Source organism: Aotus nancymaae, unplaced genomic scaffold (genome assembly GCF_030222135.1).
Source record: "Aotus nancymaae isolate 86718 unplaced genomic scaffold, 86718_ANA_hifiasm-v0.15.2.pri h1tg000019l, whole genome shotgun sequence".
Lineage (NCBI taxonomy): Eukaryota > Metazoa > Chordata > Mammalia > Primates > Aotidae > Aotus > Aotus nancymaae.
Genome location: NW_026988431.1, coordinates 36,641,689 through 36,660,000, shown reverse-complemented (window position 1 = coordinate 36,660,000; position 18,312 = coordinate 36,641,689). Strand labels below are relative to the sequence as shown.

The following is an 18,312-nucleotide window of genomic DNA, read 5'->3' as shown; positions in this document are numbered from 1 at the left end:
ACTGTTACTATATATTCTCTTCTGTATTTGTAACATATTCATAACTGGATATTACTTTTATAATTAAAATATTCATGTTTTTAATTTACGTATTATTTCAAGTTTTATATATACACATGTATTAGTATACAGTTCAGTGAAGTTTTACAAGCCAGCACTTGTATCTAGAAGCAGAATATAACCAGCACCCAGCATCATGCTTTGTGCTCTCTTTCAAGGATAACTACTATCATGACTTCTAAAAGCACAGATTATTTTTTCCTGTTTTCGTACTTTATGAAAATGTAATCATACAGTATTTTTTTGTGACTGGCTTCTCTTGCTTAAGATGTTGTGAGATCAAGCTCAGTAATCATAGTTCATCCTTTCTTATTGCTATGTAATACTCCATTGTGTGAATAAACCATTATTTATTCACTTTAATGTTATTGGGCATTTGGGTAGGTAATTTTAAGTTTGGGAATATTATAATTAGTTATGTCATAAATATTTTAGTCCACGTCCTTTGGTGAACACATGGGCATATTTCTACAGGGCATACACCTAGGATTGGAATTGTTTGGTTGAGGTTCAGTTTTAGTAGATGCTCCCAGATGATTTTTCTCAAAGTGGTTATACCAGTTCACACTTCCACTGACAACAGGTGAGGATTTCTGTTGCTTCACATCCTTGCCAATACCTAACATGTATTAGGGTTCCCCAAAGAAACAGAAGCACTGTCTCTCCTATTGGTTTTATATATGAATGTGTGTGTGTGTGTGTATACACACACACATATATACATGCACACATATATATAGTTGACCCTTGAACAACACAGTGGTTAGGTTAGGGGCACTGATCCCTCTGTGCAGTAAGAAATCTGTGTGTATTTTTTTACTCCCCCCAAAATTAACTAGTGGTAGCTCACTGTTGGCCAAAAGCCTTAACATCAACAGTTTAAGTAACCTGTATTTTGTATGTTATAGATTGTGCACTGTATTCTTACAATACAGTAAGCCAGAGAAAATAAACTGTTATTAAGAAAATCTTCAGGAAGATAAAATATGTGTACCATTCATTAATGGAAGTAATTTGTCATAAAGGTCTTTATTTTTGTCATCTTAATACAGAGTAGACTGAGAAGGAGTAGGAAGAGGAGGGGTGGATTTTGCTGTCTCACAGGTGGCAGAGGCAGAAAAAATCTGCATGTAAGTGGACCTGCACAGTTTGAACCTGTTATTCATGGATCAACTCTGTAACTCTCTGTGTGTGTATGTGTGTGTGTGTGTGTGTGTGTGTCTGTAGAGAGAGAGATAAATTGATTATACAGGTTGGCTCATATGGTTATGGAAGTCAAGAAGTCCTATGACCTGCTGTTGACAACCTGGAAAACCAGGAAAGCTGGTGATATAATTCAGTCCGAGTCTGAAGGCTGAGAATCACAGGAGCCAGTGGTGCAAGTCCCAGGTCAAGTCTGAAGGCTCAAGAACTAGAGGGGCTGATGGTACAAGTCCCAATTCTAGGCCAGAGGCCAGTATGGCAGTGTTCACAGGCAGGAAAAGATGAATACCCCAGCTCAGAAGCAGATTCTCCCTTCTCCTGCCTTTTTGTTCTATTTGGGCCTTCAGCACGTTAGATGATGCCCTCCTCCATTGGTGAGGGTGGTTTTCTTTATTCACTCTACTCATCCAAATGCTAGTCTTTTCCAGAAACATCCTCATAGACCACCCAGAAATAATGTTTTATCAGCTATCTGAGCATCCCTTAGCTCAGTCAAGTTGACACAAAAATTAACCATCACAATGTTTTTCATCTAATTTCTTATACTAAGTGTAGTGAGTGTGCAGTGGTAAGACATTGTGGCTTTAATTTGTATTTCCCAGATGATTAATGAATTGAGAGCCTTTCCTATATTTTTGGCTGTAAATTATGCTAAAACATTGTAGCGTGCAGCTCAGTATCAGATATATTTTAAGTTTATTTCAAGGAGCCTAATTGTAGGAAGTATTTCACAAAATGTATCAAAGGATATTATAATATGATCCAAGGTTATGAGTATGGAACTTAAAAATAGCATACATTTAATTTTTAAAGTAAGTCTCAAGTGTTAATATAATGTCCTGTAATATATCTAATGAGATTTAGTTTGAGTTGAATTATATTTTTATAATTGAATGTTATTTTCCTGTTGGCATCAGCTATAGAATTAAAGACATTCTCATGAAAATCCTTCAGTAGACTGAGTTGAAATTTTTTGGCAAAGACATATAAGTAAGTTGATCACTGTTGGCTGTTGTCATCAGGAACACTGCTAGACTCAAGATAATATTTGTAAAGCACTACTCAGATGTTTGTGTTAGTTTTAGAGCTTTAAAAACTTTGAAATGTTCTTAACATCTTGGCTTTCTTTCTGTTTTATCTACTGGTACCTTATTCCTAACCCTCCATGTGTAGTTCTCAGAATTTATTTCATTCTTGCTGTTGTCTGAGTTTTTGGAACAAGGTGAAGGCACGGAACAACCCAAAAATTGTCCAGGTGTGCATGCATTGCGCGCGTGCATGTGCACGCACACACACACATTTATATACAGGACGCTGCTAACCTCATTGGCATTGTAAGATCATATCGTAATGGCTAGCTCTTGAGACAGCGTGGGACTTGTACCTCCCAGCACAGTTCCTGTTTCATAGGCGCTCACTGTATATTTGTTGAGTGGATAAGACAATGAAAAAATTCTACTGTTGGGTTTTTCTCTTTTTTGGTTTTGTTGGGAGCTTCCATTTGTTGTCCTCTGACACCAGTTTTGGATTTCTAATTTTAAAAGGGGTATTTAAGATGGATATGAGAAAGTTGCTGTTACGCTGGGCGCAGTGACTCATGCATATAATACTAGCGCTTTGGGAGGCCGAAGTGGAAGGATCACTTGAGGAAAGGAGTTCAAGAAAGTTGCTGTTAGTAAAATTTTCAAAATGGAACTTTTTCTCAAGATAACCTCATACAGACAAGTCAGAAAGGAGAATGGTAAAATTGTAAAATGACTCGAAAATGAATATGCATTTTAGTGATTTTTTAAATGTGGTACTTATTTTGGGAGAATCTGATTATTCAAGTACCCATTAAAATAAGAAGCAAAGTTGGTGTTATCTTTATATTACTTAAGATGTATCCATGAGAAAAAAATTCTACAATATATATGGGATTACTTATGAACAATAAGAACTAGAAAAAACATGTTTTAAGAGGAGGGAAATAAGAGAATTTCCAAATACGAGAAAAGAAAGCTAGAGAGGGGCCGGGTGCAGTGGCCCATGCCTGTAATCCCAGCACTTTGGGAGGCTGAGGCAGGCAGGTCACCTGAGGTCAGGAGTTCGAGACCAGCCTGGCCAACATGGTGAAACCCCGTCTCTACTAAAAATACAAAAAAATTGGCCGAGCGTGGTGGCAGATGCTGGTAGTCCCAGCTACTCGGGAGGCTGAGGCAAGAGAACTGGACGAACGTGGGAGGTGGAGGTTGCAGTGAGCTGAGATTGCACTACTACACTCCAGCCTGGGCGACAGAGCAATACTCTTGTCTCACAAAAAAAAGGAAGCTGGAGAGAACAGTGACACTATATCTCAGTAGCATCTCTTTTCCTAGATGATGTTAAAGAGTTTTGTTGAACGCTTTTTTTCATAACTCTCTTCTACTCTGAATTGTAAAATTTAATAGTGTAGCATTAGAAAAGACAGCTAATCCTTTAGAAGTTGGTCATATATTATTTTGACCATTGGTCGTTGATTATTTTACTGGCCAGTTTGTGAAGCTTTTCTTGATTTTTTCAGTCCAGATCTTTAGACCTCACTGTGAAACGAGCCACTTGTTAGGAAACATCGACACAGTCATTGGAAAATCTTAACCATATGTTGTAGAGTGGCCATGAGCAAATACATGGGGCTTAAGCCTGAAACTTCAGAGCTTTGTTTGATACATGTATTGATTTACATAGAATTGATCAAGGGCCGGGCGCGGTGGCTCATGCCTATAATCCCAGCACTTTGGGAGGCCGAGGCTGGTGGATCACAAGGTCAAGAGATCGAGACTATCCTGGTCAACAAGGTGAAACCCTGTCTCTACTAAAAATACAAAAAAATTAGCTGGGCATGGTGGTGCGTGCCTGTAGTCCCAGCTACTCGGGAGGCTGAGGCAGGAGAATTGCTTGAACCCAGGAGGCGGAGGTTGCGGTGAGCTGAAATCGTGCCATTGCACTCCAGTCTGGGTAACAACAGTGAAACTCCATCTCAAAAAAAAAAAAAAAAAGAATTGATCAAAGCAGATATATCACTGCTACTGATTACCATAGAGAAATAGCTGAGTAACTGTTGCTTTATTCAATAATATCAATGTGTATAATAAAACATAAATTTTGTTCATTGTCTATAGTTCCTGGCACACAATTCCTAAAGCCCTTGGAATCTCCAAAGTAATGAGTGTCTTTTCTACTCAAATGAAAAAATTGTTGGCTAGGGGCCCCTAGATAGCTTTAGGATGGGGGCTGGTGCCAGAAAGACCAAGGATTGGAACTTTCAGCTCCACCTCTGACTTCAGCAGGGAGAGAGGGCCTGGAGATTTAGATAATCATAATGGCCATGATTTAATCAATCATGCTTACATAAGAAACCTCTATAAAACCCTATAAATGCTTCAGCTGTGGTGGCTCACAGCTGCAATCCCAGTTCTTTGGGAGGCCGAGGCGGGTGGGTCACCTGAAGTTGGGAGTTTGAGACCAGCCTGGCCAACATGGTGAAACTCTGTCTCTACTAAAAAGATAAAAATTAGCTGGATGCGGTGGCACACGCCTGTAATTTCAGCTACTCGGGAGGCTGAGGCAGGAGAATCACTTGAATCTGGGAGGGGAAGGTTGCATTGAGCCGAGATCACGCCATTGCACTCCAGCCTGGGCAACAAGAGTGAAACTCTGTCTAAAAAAAAAAAAACCCATAAGTGACAGTTTGGAGAGCTTCTGGGTTGGTGGACACAGTGAGGTACTGGGAGGGTGGCATGCCTGGAAGTGGCATGGAAACTCTGTGCACTCACCTCCTACCCCTACCCCATTGCCCTGTCCTATGCTTCTCTTTGATTTGGCTGTTGTCTTCCTGAGTCATAGTAGACTTTTAAACAAACCAGTAATCATAAGTAAAGTACTTTACTGAGTTCTGTGTCATTCTAGCAAATTATTAAATCTGAGGTGGGATTGTGGGAACCCTCAAATTTGTAGTCTGTAGGCAGAAATGGGAGTAGCCTGGCATGTCATCTGTGGCTAGCATCTTAAGGCGGGGGGGCAGTCTTGTGGGACTGAGCTCTTAGTCTGTGAGGTCTGGGCTAATTCCAGGTAGTTACTATTAGAACTGTATTGAATTGTTGGACACCTAATTGGTGTCTGAAGAATTGGAGAATTGGTTGGTGTGATTTAAAAAAAAGAACCCACCTATTTGGTGTCAGAAGTATTGTGAGTAAAAACAGTTCACTATCAGGTATTTAAATTCAGAGATGGTCTAGATTTTATTTGTTTGATCACTGGGTTCTCTCAATATCGAGGGTTATCAAGATAACTTTAAAATGACTTAGACATTTTAAGAATAGAATAAAAATATTAATTTACAAAATTTCTAGAAAACAAGGGTTAAATCAGGCTTTATAATCAGTGGAAATGTAAACCCTTTAAGGCAATATCCTTATCTCCATTTCTGTGAAATTTGAGTTTGGGATCTTCTAAGATAATTGTGATTATTTTGCAAGTCATAAGGAGAAAAGTGACATCTGGTATATCTGGACCATAGACCTTACAGGGTTGTAACACAAACACATACTGAGCTTGATTGGTATTGAACTGGCCTGGGGAAAAGTGTCATAATAGCAGAAACTCTGTGGTGGTATGGATGGAGAACTTTATAAAACCAAGGAACTGAATCCAGGACTGTGGTCAAAGAGGAAAACTTCTAGCATCTCCCTGTAGCCATACATAATTCTGTAGGTATTACCATTCCCTCTCAACTCATCCTGTATTATTAGGGAAATAAGGTTTTTCTCTGACATTTTTCTGTTCTCATAATATAGTTTGAAATGTAGTTACTTTTACTTATCTTTTGGAATAAAATAATTTGTGGAATTCGTAGCATTCAGATTGTTTCACCAGAGTACTTGTCAAAATTCTGGATTAGTTGATTAACCACAGTTCATAGCTTCCCAGTTGCACATTATCCTTAGGTTTCAAAAATTCCTTTCTGAATAAGAGATACAAAACAACCCACCCAGGAACAAATTATTTTCTTGGTTGGCAGAGTGGTATCAATTCTTAGCACACATGAAATCAAGCTAAGAACAAGAGTTAATCCAAGATTTTAGAGTTTTCCTAGCTCTGCTAATTTTGTTTATTATTTTGCTTGTATTTTCATTTTCACACAATTCTCTCAAGTGATTAAGCTGTACTTATTTTTTTAATTTCATCCTTGAAAGGTTCTTAATTGTTTTGTTTCAGAAAGGACATGCTATAACTAATACACTTTTTGTAATCTTATGGTGGCCGTGGAAATGTGCCATTCAGATCTCCCACTGGTGGGAGGCGAAAATGAATGATAGTCCCAGCTGTAGCCCCTCTGGATCCACCACCTCATTCTTGCTGAGGTCACGATGATGGTGACTGCGCATGGCCAGTGAATGAATGAGTGTAGGCCCATTCATAAGGAACACAGTACTCCTCTAATCGGCAGAGCATTACTTTCTGTTACTGCATAACACTTACGCTAAAATTTAACAGCTTAAAACATTCATCTCACGCGGGTTTCTGAGGGTCAGGAATCGGGGAGTGGCTTATGTAGGTATTTCTGCCTCAGGGTCCCTCATGAGGTTGTAGTCAAGCAGTTGGCCAGGTCTGTAGTCATCTGAATGCTGGTCTAGGGCTGGAAGATGTCCTTCCAGTGTGGCTCACATATTAATACATGGATATTGGCAAGAGCCTACAGTTCCTTGCTGGCTGCCGTCGGCCTCAGATCTTTGTCACATGGTCGTCTCCACAGAGCAGCAACTAACTTACTTTTTCAGGGTCCAGATTTGTTGGGGACAAGTAAGGGTAGTTTGTTGTTTGTCTTAGGTATCATTTATCCTGAGATGCTTTTCTAAACATCACCCCGACTGAGGGTTGCCAGATAACAGCAAATAGAGGACAATGTTTGGAACATACTTATACTAAAAAATTATTCATTGTTCATCTGAAATTCAAATTTAATTGGGTGTCTTATATTTTATCTGGTAGCCCTACCTCTACCTTTCTGGGTTTAATTTGTCTTCTCTGTGCATCTATAACACCCTGTGCTATCCCGTTTCTGTATTTACTGCACTATATTTTAATTGTCTATTTAGTTGCCAGTATCTTCCCACTAGGGTGAAACTTTTTTATGGGAATAAACTGTGTCTTCTTTTTTTCTTTTTTTTTTTTTTAATTCACTGTTATATCCCAGTGCCAAGCACTGTACTTGACTTTTAATAGGTACTCAAGGCCGGGCGTGGTGGCTCATACCTGTAATCCCAGCACTTTGGGAGGCCGAGGCAGGCAGATCACCTGAGGTCAGGAGTTCAAGACCAGCCTGACCAATATGGAGAAACCTCGTCTCTACCAAAAAAAAAAAAAAAAAAGATATATATATATCAAATAGGTACTCAATAAATACATGTAGGCTTTCAAAGAATGAAAACACTTGGTCTTATAATTGTATACCCTTTTCTCCTCCACCTTTTCTTCCTCCTCATCTTTGTCATGATGAATATCAGTGGAATGCTAATGCAGCGAAAGGGCTAGGAATTCCAAGATTCAAGAACTTGTGTTATCACTTTATATACAAGCTTCAGGTTTCCCTCTGGTAGCTGGAGATAATATCTATTTCCTCTTGGAAGCAGGGAAAAAAAATGATAAAAGCCTACTATTTTCTGGGAATTGTGCTAGCTTCAATAATTGGAAGCTGGGCTTTATGTAATGAGAATAGGTTTTAAGTAGCGTAATAAGGACATGGAATCAAATAGGTCTGAGTTTAAATGTTAGCCTTGTCACATACTAAAGGTGACTTGTTGGGCAAATTTGTCATGTTTCAAAATGTCAGTTTTCTTAATCTCTAAAATGGGAGAGATCATGCAATTTCAGAAGGAATATTGTGAGGATTAAATGATAAAGCAGGTGACCTTGCCTAGCAGAGTGCCTGTTTTTGGCACATGGTAGGTATACAGCAAATCCCTAATGAAGCTTCTTAGGGCTACCGTAATGTCCCTTGAGTGATTCTGACTTTCGGTTGCTAGGCATTTGTAATTCCACCAATTGTAGATTCTCATCCAAGCACATATACCAAATATCTGAACCTATGATTGATCTCTTACTGAGTTGGATTACTATGGCCACAACACACCAGAAGAATAAAATTAAACTGTTTTGTGATAATCTAAAATAGCTCATTTCTCTTATATGTAGGTGAACAATTCAGTGCTTGTTGAATCCTATTCCCAGTGGTAGAAGGAGACTGACTGCATTCATTTCAGGATCAAAAGTGGATGTTTTTTTTTTTTTTTTTTTTTTTTGTTTTTTTTTTTTGTTTGTTTGTTTTTTGAGACGGAGTTTCGCTCTTGTTACCCAGTCTGGAGTGCAATGGCGCGATCTCGGCTCACCGCAACCTCCGCCTCCTGGGTTCAGGCAATTCTCCTGCCTCAGCCTCCTGAGTAGCTGGGATTACAGGCACGCGCCACCATGCCCACCTAATTTTTTGTATTTTTAGTAGAGACGGGGTTTCACCATGTTGACCAGGATGGTCTCGATCTCTTGACCTTGTGATCCACCCGCCTCGGCCTCCCAAAGTGCTGGGATTACAGGCGTGAGCCACCACGCCCGGCCCAAAAGTGGATGTTTTTAATGTTTGTTGTCTGCCACAAACTAGTTATCTCTGTGGTGACTTTTCCAGTATCTCCTGCTTAAAATCCAGATCAGAAAGCTCATAAGATTCTACTTTCTCAGTCTTTGGTTTTTCTGAAAATCAAGTTCAAGTATAACTTTTGGCCCTTCACTTCTCTGGAGGTTTCTGTCCTTAATAGTCTTACATGCATTAGAATTGTTGATTGTACCATCTCTTATGTCCCCAACACTGTCTTTCCCCACTTGATCCATGCTTTTTAGTTTCATGAATAAAAGTGAATCTCATAAAGGTAAAATGACTTAACAGACCATATACATAGTCAGCTGGGATTTGAACCTAGGTTTCTTCATTGCACTATGCATACCACATGTCAGTTTTTTCAGTGGATGAGAATTACACAAATGCCAGGTGTTACTATTAATATTATGAAGTACCACACAGAGATACAAAATAACCCCTATAGCAGAGGGTTTATAATTGATTTAAGGAGAACTGATACATAAATAAATAACAAAAGATAGTGTCAATGATTCATATAGCCAAAACAAGCTACTAAAATCATAATTGATTTTGGTCATATAGAATATTTTCTGATATTTTATTAATGTCATTTTGTGTGTGGATTCTTGTACTTAGCATAATGTTTTCAAGATTCATTCACGTGTGAATCAGTAGTTCTTTTCTATTACTGAATAGTATTCTATTATATGATATACCACAATTTGTGTATCCAATCATGAGCTGATGGAACATTTTTGTTGTTTCACTTGTGGGCTGTTATTAATAAAACTGCTATGAACATTCAAATACAGGCTTATGTGTTGACATAAGTTTTCATCTCTCTAAGGTAAATACCTAGAAGTGGAATTGCTGGGTCATATGGTAAGTGTATATTTAACTTTATAAGCAATTACCAAACGTTTCCCAAAGTATTTGTACAAGTTGGTATTCCCATCAGCAATGTGTGTAAGAGTTCTAATGCCCTGTGTCCTTGCCAACACTTCGTATGGTCAGTTTTTTTTTTTTTTTCCATTTTAGTGATTCAAGTGAGTTTGGTGCTCAGTGTGGTTTTAATTTGTATTTCCCTAATGGTTAGTGATATTATGAATCTTTTCATGTGCTTACTTGCCATCAGCATATCTTCTTTGATTACATAAATGTTTAAATCTTTTGCACATTTTTTATTGAGTTGTCTTGTTATTGTCTTATTCATGTTACAAGTCCTTTATCACATGTATATATTGCAAACATTTTCTCCCAAACTATCGTGTGTCTTTTTCTTCTCTTAACTTTAAATAAGAGATTTTGAAGAGCAGACATGTTTTTATCTTGATGTATCAGTCTGTTTGTGTTGCTATAAGGGACTACATGAGGCTGGATAATTTATAAAGAAAAGAAGTTTATTTTGGTTCATGGTTCTGCAGGCTGTATAGGAAGCATGGTGCCAGTATCTGCTTCTGGCGAGGGCCTTGGGAAGCCTACAATCATGGCAGAAGGCAAAGGAGAGTTAGCAAGTCACATGGCAAGAGCGGGAGCAAGAGAGATGCAGGGAGGTACTATACTGTTTTAAACAACCAGATCTCACATGAGTTATTCATTACCACAGGGATGACACCAAGCCATTCATGAGGGATCCTCCCACATGACACAAACACCCCCAGCAGGCCCCACCTCCAACATTGAGAATTACATTTCAGCATGGGATTTAAGGCGGACAAACATCTAAACTGTATCACTTAATGTGCAATTTTTCAATTAAAAAGGATAATTTGTGCTTTTTTGTATCTTATTTAAGAAATCTGAGCCAGGCAGGGTGGTTCAAGCCTGTAGTTCCAGCTACTTGGGAGGCTGAGGTGGGAGAATCCCTTGAGCCCAGGAGTTAGAGACCAATCTCGGCAACATAGTGAGACCCTGTCTCAGAATAAAAAAGGATAGAATAAAAATAAATTTAATTTTTCTTCAGAAAAAAAATAAATCTTTGCCTAAGCCAATAATACTAAGGTTTTCTCTCATATTTTCCCAGAAGTTTTTACATTGCTATATTCCTAGATCTTTCCTAGAAGTTTTCTAATATTAGCTCTTAAATTTAAGTCTATGGGGCCGGGCGCGGTGGCTCACGCCTATAATCCCAGCACTTTGGGAGGCCAAGGCGGGTGAATCACAAGGTCAAGAGATTGAGACCATTATGGTCAACATGGTGAAACCCCATCTCTACTAAAAATACAAAAATCAGCTGGGCATGGTGGCGCACGCCTGTAGTCCCAGCTACTTGGGAGGCTGAGACGGGAGAATTGCTTGAACCCAGGAGGTGGAGGTTGCAGTGAGCCGAGGTCATGCCATTGCACTCCAGCCTGGGTAACAAGAGCAAAACTCCGTCTCAAAAAAAAAAAAAATTAAGTGTATGATAAGTTTTGTTTTTTGTGTTTTTCCAAGACAGTCTTGTTCTGTCACCCAGGCTGGAGTGCAGTGACACAATCACAGCTCACTGCAGCCTTGACTTCCTGGGCTCAAACCCAGTTACTATCTTTTGAAGTGATCAAGCGATCCTCCCACCTCAGTCTCCCAGGTAGCTGGGACTGCAGACATACACCACCACACCCAGCTAATTTTTAAATTTTTTGTAGAGATGGATTCTCCCTATGTTGCCTAAGCTGGTCTTGAACACTTGAGCTCAAGCAGTCCTCCTGCTGCAGCCTCCCAAAGTGCTGGGATTACAAGCATGAGTCACCACGTACAGCCTTATGATAAACTTTGAGTCAATTTTTCTATATGGAGTGAGAGGAAGATTTTTGTTTCATAAGAATATCCAATTATTCCAGCAACAATTAGTGAAAAGATTATCTTTTCCCATAGAATTGCTTTGCATGTTTGCCAAATATCAATTGACTATATAATTGAGGATCTGTTTCTAGATTCTGTTTTGTTCCATTGATGTACGTGTCTGTATCTTCATGCCAATACTGTACTGTCCTGGTAGCTCAGTGGTTCTCAGTGAAGGACAATTTTGCCCCTAGGGGACATTTGGTAATATCTGGAGACTTTTTTATTTTTGAGATGGAGTGTTGCTCTGTCACTCAGGCTGGAGTGCGGTGGTGCGATCTTGGCTCATTGCAACCTCTGCATCCCAGGTTCAAGTGATTCTCCTGCCTCAGCTTCCAGAGTAGCTGGGATTACAGGCACCTGCTACCACACCTGGCTAATTTTTGTATTTTTAGTAGAGACAGGGTTTCACTTAGTCAGGCTGGTCTTGAACTCCTGACCTCCTGATACAATGCATACCTGATGTGGATTGTTAAGCTAGTTTATGGCTACTTGTGGCAATAGCAGGCAGTTTCAAGAGATGAACACATCGCTGAAAGTAGGGAGTAGGCATGATTGTAGTCTCATTTTAATGTCTATTTCGGTCTGATATTTAAAAGGACTTGCATTCCTCAGATAAAAGTTTTTTTTCTTTTCTCAGTTGCTACAGTGCTTCAGTTTAAACTTCACATCTATTGGAAGTCTTTCAACATTGTTATTCTGGATTAGAGCTTCCTTGAGAGAAAAATGCCACTTTTTTTTACTGTGCTGTATTTAATGTGCTCAATAATATCAATAGGCATATTTCTGTTTATGTAAGATTGTAGTGTGGCTGAAGGCTGAAAGGGGCAAGAGCAGATGAGAAGCTGTCTCTTCTACTTATCTGCCTTTCCCAGGTTGAATATGTGCTAGATTATTTTAGAACCTTTTGGGCTCAAAAAATCAACTGCGGGAAGACTGAGTTTCGATGGCAGTTAGTTAGTGGGACCCAACTTAATTTTCTCTGTTATGCTTTGGTCAGATTTGGGAAAAGACACAAAAAAGCAAAGCTAAAAATAGAAACTGGCAATACAGATTAAAATTTGCCAGGCAACAAGAGGAATTTCCATGAGTAAAAATGAAAATAGATCCCTGAGACAGAATAGCAGGGACAGGAAGGAAAAAGGTAAATTTCTACCCTTCTCTACTTCATACCTACAAATTTAAGGAAGTAGGATCTTTACCAACCAGAAACTTGACAGCTTCACCCCCCCACCCTCCCGCCCCCCATGTTGCAACTGCTATCTGCAACATCCAGGGCTGTTTTTTTTCTCTCCCATCTCTCTTATCATCACCTCTCTACTTCCCTTGGTGAGTGACCACAGTTCTGTAAAGACAGTGGCAGAAGTGGATTGGTTATGGTACATTTTCAGATGTGATGAAGCAGTGGTGAGCAGGGGCAAAGAGAAGCAAATCCATGGGAGTGGTATGCCTTTTCTCAGGTTTTACTTTAGACAAGACACACAGATTAAGCTTTTTATTGTAGAAAATTTCAAATATTTAAAAGAGTAAAGAGAACAGCTTTTAATAAACCATTCACCAGCTTAAACAACTCTTGATTGGGTCCTGGTTTTGACTAGGGAAGAACTATATTCTGTTTCAAAGTATGTAGGATTAGATTGCCAATCACATGTGCATGGAACAAGACAACAGGGTCAGAAGATCTTCCTTAGTTTATCAGCACCATAGTAAATCAGGGGATCCTTACATTAGATCCACAAATTGACTACCAGTCATGACAAACTGAACTGGTGAGCAGAGTTCTGTGCCCTGGAGAGTATATAATTTTAATTTGGTTCTCAAAGGGATCTTTAATCCCCCAAATAGATGAGAGCCATAGTATTATGTGACTGCTTAATACTAGATCTGGCTTGTGTGGATAACGTTTAAAGTCAGGCAGGGCATGGTGGCTCACGCCTGTAATCCTGGCACTTTGGGAGGCTGAGGTGGGCAGATCACTTGAGGTCAGGAGTTCCAGACCAGTTTGGCCAACAGTGAAATTCCGTCCCTACTTAAAAAAAAAAAAAAATTAGCCAGGCATGGTGGCATTTGCCTGTAGTCCTGGCTACTTGGGAGACTGAGGCCGGGGAATCATTTGAACCCAGGAGGTGGAGGTTGTAGTGAGCTGAGAGTGCCACTGCACTCCAGCCTGGGCGACAAAGTGAGACTCTGTCTTTAAAAAAAAAAAGTCAAATAATACCTAGGTGGACAGAGATCACCTAGAATTTACTTAACTTTTTTCTTAGCAAACATCAAACCTAAATCCTGCAAAATATGACCGAGCGTGGTGGCTTACGCCTGTAATCCCAGTACTTTGGGAGGCCAAGGTAGGTGGATCACCTGAGGTCAGGAGTTTGAGACTAGCTTGGCCAACATGGAGAAATACTATCTCTACTAAAAATACAAAAATTAGTTGGTGTGGTGGCAGGCACCTGTAATCCTTAGCTACTGGGGAGGCTGAGGCAGGAGAATTGCTTGAACCCAGGAGACAGAGGTTGCAATGAGCCGAGATTGCACCACACTGCACTCCAGCCTGGGCAACAAGAGTGAAAATTGGTCTCAAAAAAAAAAAAAAGAAAGAAATTCTGCAAAATAAGGAAATCTGATATTTAAGCAACAAAAAAAAATCATAATTTGAAAAAGTTGAGAAAGGAAACAGTATTAGATGGTATTTTCTTTATTCTCATGGGTTTTTTTTTTTTAATGATTCTGAAAATAGGCAAAAAATACCTGATTGACATAGAAGAAAACCAACTGAGATGTCAGCAATTATAATAATAATAACTGAATACATATTGAGTACCAGATTCTATATTAAAGCCTCATGAATTAACTAATTAAATCTAATTCGGTGGTTATTCCCAAGAACATGGAAGTAAAGAGGTTAAATTACTTCACGAAGATTGTATAATAAAAAGTAGGTCTCAGATTTAATCTCAAATACACTTTGACCTCAGGGATGTAGAAGTAGAGGAAATAAGTAAGCTTTCACAGAATCTTAGATCATATTTTGTACTCTTCTGCATTAGAACATTAAAAGAAATTATTTAAACTTTCTCAAGGCTCCCAAAACTCACAAAGATGTTGGTATTGAATACAGTATTGCAATTGAAAGTTTTGAGGAGGATTAAAAATATACTATAAGCAGCCAGGGGCAGTGTCTGACACCTGTAATCCCAGCACTTTGGGAGGCCGAGCTGGGCAGATCTTTGGAGGTCAAGAGTTCAAGACCAGCCTGGCCAACATGGCGAAACCTCATCTCTACTAAAAAATATAAAAATTAGGTTGGACGTGGTGGCTCACACCTGTAATTCCAGTACTTTGGGAGGCCAAGGCAGGTGGATCACGAGGTCAAGAGATGGAGACCATCCTGACCAACATGGTGAAACCCCATCTCTACTAAAAATACTACAGATGTGGTGGTGCATGCTTCTAGTCCCAGCTACTCTGGAGGCTGAGGCAGGAGAATGGCTTGAACCCAGGAGGCGGAGACTGCAGTGAGCCAAGATCATAACACTGCACTCCAGCCTGGTGACAGAGGGAAACTCAGTCTCAATAATTCAATTAATCAATCAATAAAAAACATATAAGTATCTGGGCAAGAGGCAAAAAAGAGAGTGATACAAAGAGCTATCCATAAAATTAGTCACAGATTTTCTGCTGCATTAATAAATGGTAAAAACAAAAACAAAACCAAACATTTACAGTGTTACTAGGAAAAAGAAAATGTCTATATTGTTATTAGCAAAAGACAAAACAAGAGATAGTGTTGAAGAGCAGTGAACATAATAGATGACAAATGTAAGACCACCTTATTAGTAATTAGAATAAAAATGAATATGTTAACATAAGTTTAAAAGATAGACTCAAGAATTGTCAAAAACCATATCTAAGACTCACATCACCTGATTTTTGAGGCCTATACAGCTGCAGTAATCAAGACAATATGTCATTGGCAAAAGGATGGACACACATAAATGGAACAGAATAAAGAGCCCAGAAATAGACCCACACAACTATAGTTACCTGATCTCTGAAAAAGGAGCAAAGGCAGTTTAATGGAGGAATGAGAGTTTTTTCAACATATGATGCTAGAACGATCAAAGTCCATGTGCAAAAAAATGAACCTAGGCATAGACCCTTATACCTTTTACTTAAAATGGATCATTGACCTAAATGTAAAATATATAACTATAAAAGTTCTGGAAGAAAAATAGAAGAAAATCAGTGTAACCTTGGGTTTGGCAATGACTTTTTAAATACAACACCAAAAACTGACATTGGTGTTTGTTAAAATTAAAACTTAGTCCATTTTCATACTCCTGTGAAGAAATACCTGAGTGACTGGGCATGGTGGCTCACGCCTGTAATCTCAGCACTTTGGGAGGCCAAGGCAGGAGGATCACAAGGTCAGGAGTTTGAGACCACCCTGACCAACACAGTGAAACCCCATCTATACTAAAAATACAGAAATTAGCTGGGCATGGTTATGCATTCCTGTAATCCCAGCTACTCAGGAGGCTGAGGCAGGATAATTACTTGAACCCAGGAGGCGGAGGTTATGGTGAGCCAAGATCATCCCACCGCACTCCAGCCTGGGCGACAGAGCGAGACTCTGTCTTAAAAAAAAAAAAGAGAGAGAAAGAAAGACAAAGGAAGACAGAGAGAGAAAGAAAGAAAAAAAAGAAAGAAAAGGAAGGAAAGAAAGGGAGGAGGGGAAGGAAAGAAAGACCTGAGACTGGGCAATTTATAAAGGAAAGAGGTTTAATGGACTCACAGTTCCACATGGCTGGGGAGGCCTCACAGTAACGGCGGAAGACAAAGGAAGAGCAAAGGCACATCTTAATGGCAGCAGGCAAGAGAACGTGTGCAGAGGAACTGCCCTTTAAAGTCATCAGATTTTGTGAGACTTACTCACTATCACAAGAACAGCGTGGGAAAAACCTGCCCTCATGGTTCAATTACCTCCCACCAGGTCCCTCCCATGATAAATGGGGATTAAGGGAACTACAGTCAAGATGAGATTTTGGTGGTGACACAGCCAAACTGTATCACTTCTACTCCGAGAAAGATACTGTTAAGAGAATGAAAAGACACACCATGGATTGGAAGAAAATACTTCCAAGATAACATTTCTGGTAAAGGACTTTGTGAAGTTAGTCAGATGCAAAGTTTTTGAGCAGTGCACAAGTCAGCCCTCACTTATGACATCAGTTTCAAGTTCAGGGGTTTCCAGAACTACCTTTAGGATTCATAATTCACTAGGAGAAGTGACAACTCATTGCAAGCGGTTATACTCACAGTTACGGTTTATTACAGCTAAAGGAGACAGATTATATTATAAACCCCACAATACATTTTTAGTGGTTGCTTTAGAGTCTGGATTATCTTTTTTTTTTTTTAAGACTCTTTGTTTTCCAGGCTGGAGTGTAGTGTTATGATCGTGGCTCACTGCAGCCTCAGACTTCTGAGTTCAAGTGATTTTCTTCCCTTAGCCTCCCAAGTAGCTGAGACTACAAGTGTGAGCTAGCACACCCAGATAATTTATTTTTTATTTAAAAAAGTTTTGGCCAGCCACGGTGGCTCAAGCCTATAATCCCAGCACTTTGGGAGGCCAAGGAGGGTGGATCACCTGAGGTTGGGAGTTCGAGATCAGCCTGCCCAACATGGAGAAACCCTGTCTCTACTAAAAATACAAAAATTAGCTGGGCATGGTGGTACATGCCTGTAATCCCAGCTAGTCAGGAGGCCAAGGCAGGAGAATCACTTGAACCCAGGAGGCGGAGGTTGCAGTGAGCCAAGATCATGCCATTGCACTCCAGCCTGGGCAACAGGAGCAAAACTCCAAAAAAAAAAAAAACACAGTTTTTTTGTAGAGATAAGGTTCTGCTATGTTACTCAGGGTGGTCTCAAACTCCTGGCCTCAGGCAGTTCTTCTGCCTAAACTTCCAAAGTGCTTGGATTACAGGCATAAGCCACTGCACCTACCATAGAATATTTGAAGTGATTAAAAAGGGAAAAGATTTTCTTCCAGTCTAATGATGAGAAAATTGACAGAATAGTTATTTTAAAGCCCCTAACTGATATTTCCAACATCTAGGTCATAAATGAGTCTGGTTCTGTTGATAGCTTTATCTCTTGGTAATGTGTGTGTGCACATGCATGGGTGTGTGCGTGTTTTATTTTGTGTGTGTCTTGTAGTTTTTAGTTTAATGGCAGACATCATGTATAGAAAAACAGTAGAGACTGAGGTAGATGGCATTTATGCCTGGACATAGGCATACCTCTTCTATCAGGCCAATTGTCTGTGACATTGAATCAACCTAGTCTGGAGTTGAGGTTGGTTTGGATTTGGGTGATGTTGGTTTCGTTATGTTCGGTGTACGTGGGCTGCTGTTACCTTGTACTTGGAGCCTTGGGTACCAGATGGTTTTTCTTCAGTGCTCCTGTTCCACTGTTGGCTTTCCTCAGTCCCTTCATGCCTCTTATCACAGAGAGGGTGTCTCTGTTCATATCCTTGCCTCTTTTTTTATTTTTTATTTTTTATTTTTTTTTTTATCCTT

At 39.6% G+C, this 18,312-nt stretch overlaps 1 protein-coding gene across 4 annotated transcripts in view; it reads left to right on the top strand.

Annotated features, from left to right (window-relative positions):
• The window catches only part of TFDP2 (transcription factor Dp-2), a 135,665-nt gene that overhangs the window by 39,556 nt on the left and 77,797 nt on the right, over positions 1-18,312 (top strand). Inside the window, exon 2 of one of the 4 annotated variants that reach the window (XM_064378759.1) lies at positions 9,759-9,793. The exons of 2 other annotated variants lie outside the window; for them this stretch is intronic. The gene's annotated coding sequence lies outside the window, so the exon portion shown is untranslated. Of the gene's footprint in view, positions 1-1,112; positions 1,191-9,758; positions 9,794-18,312 lie in introns of all 4 variants that reach the window. One more of the 4 variants, XM_064378760.1, reaches the window with a different exon arrangement.